Genomic DNA, 2,317 nt, shown 5'->3' on the forward strand with positions numbered 1-2,317 from the left:
AACTTTTTTTTTTTTCCTGGCTGGTCACTTCACTCTATATCAATTAAAACCAATATTCCTAATTTTTTTTCCTGAAACCACCTCATTCATAATTTCTTACTGTACAATAATATATCATTATATTAAAAATACACCTTATTTCTTCAGACATTTCACAATTGAAAGGTAACCCCCCATACACACACATACACACCATGTTTCCAATTCTTTGCCACCACAAAAAGAGTTCCTATAAATGTTTTTGTACCTATGGGCCTTTTTTAAAAAAATCTCTTTTGAATGTAGACCTAGGAGAGTTATTACTGGTTCAAAAAGTATTCACAGATTAGGACCTTTCTGAGTATAGTTCCAACTCACATCCCTAATAACAGTTTCTGGTTATAACTATTTTCCCACAACCCTCCAGCATTTATCATTTTCCACTTTTTGTTAACATTGCCAATCTGATGGGTGGGAGGTATTTCTCGAATTATTAGTAATTCAGAGCACATCATGTTGCTATTGACAGCTTGGGTTTCTTCCTTTGAAAACTGCCTGTTCATATATCCTTTGACCATTTGTTAATTGGGGAGAGGATCCTAGTCTTATAAATTTGAAACCATTTCCTATATTTCTTGAAAAAAGACAACTTTATTCAGGAACTTGCCTCAAAAATTTTCCCAGTTACCTGATTTTTTCTCAATTTTAGTTATGTTGGGGATTTTTGTAAAAAGTTTTAAATTGTATGTAATCAAAATTATCCTCTTTACCTTCTGTGATACTCTTTCTTTTGTTTGATCATAAATTCTTCCCCATAGAACTGAAGGGCAATATTTCTTCATTGTTCCCCTTCCTTGCTTGTGCTATTGCCTTTTCTGCCTAAGTATTGACCCCATTTGAAGATTATCTTGGCCTGCATTAGTGATCTCCCACTGTCTACCTTTGTGATGGTAAGCAAGTCACTCTGTATTCCACATCTGTGAAATAGGATTTGGGACCAGATCATTTTTAATAGTAGGCTAACAATGGGGTGGGTGTGACGCCTTATCTTCTCACTAGAACATTTGAATGGCTGAAATCTTTGAGACCTTGTGAATAATTATACAAAGCAATGGTCTCAGGAAGTAAAGTGTTATAGTAGGGGCAGGGGAGAATTGGCTATGTTGTCTATTGACTCTTTGCTCATCTTTACCAGATTGATTTTGTTATTTCAAGGCTCACTTCAGAGGCTGCTTCTTCTGGAAAGCCTTCCTATATCTACTCAGTCAGGAATTCTCTCTCTTCTTATCTCCCTAAAGCATTTTGCTTCATTTACATCACATCTTACTTTGCATATTACTTGTATAAAGGTTGAGGTCCATGCTCCCACTCTAATCCATCACAGAAAGGCAAGGTATCTTAATTAGATCAATTAATCAAAATTAAATTGAATACAAATAAGTCCTTAATCAATTTGAAAACAACACAGGGGCTTTGGATCATTGGGTGAAAGCAGATAAATAAATATAGAAAAAAAAGTATTGTAATTGGTTGAAAAGAATAATTGGTATCCCATGTGCCTATGTATTAAATAATAAGTCAGTGTGGGATTTCTCTCAGTGAAGCAGTGAAGTAGTCTATAGGTGTAGGACTACAATTTCAGGAGATCAGGATTATAGTTTCAGAGCATGAGTCTAGCTTTTGAAAAAGGTAGAGACATGTTCTCTTTCTCTCTCTTCTTCCTATACCAACAGTAGCAGCCAAAATTTAGGACACATCTGCAGACATGTCACCCAAAGTTTGACAGCTTCAGGGAATGAGTTCCCTTATGATTAAGAGGAATGTTATCTATGGACTCGAGGTAGTCTTTCAATAAACAACAGCTATGGTTTCACACTTTACTACGTGTGATTTTCATATATGTGCCTTACTATGATAATTTTCTGAGTTTATTCCTTCTCTGGACTACATGTTTCCCCAGACTTTTGTGAGGAAATATTTTATAACAATTGTTCCTACTATACCACTCTAGTAAATATATTTGCTAAAAGGTGATTATTTATTGACTGATAATAAAATGGAAACACACTGGTGGGGGCTCATGAGCAACACAACCAGAAACACTCATCTCCATGGGGTTAACACTAAAATTATAAGAGAGAAAGTAGTAGTCAGCTGTGTTCTGGAAACCCAGCCAACCAAATGTGAGTGGGAACTAGGCAAAATGCTCTGCAGGGGGTGCTACACGATGCAAATCTCTCCAGGTGTCTGCCTTACTTCTCTAAGGTTTTAGGAACTACAGAGACTCTGCTTGTCTCTGCAGAGGTTTTTCTTTGTTTATTTGTTTTTGTTTTTTTTT

Source organism: Vombatus ursinus, unplaced genomic scaffold (genome assembly GCF_900497805.2).
Source record: "Vombatus ursinus unplaced genomic scaffold, bare-nosed wombat genome assembly UNPS02006874.1, whole genome shotgun sequence".
NCBI lineage: Eukaryota > Metazoa > Chordata > Mammalia > Diprotodontia > Vombatidae > Vombatus > Vombatus ursinus.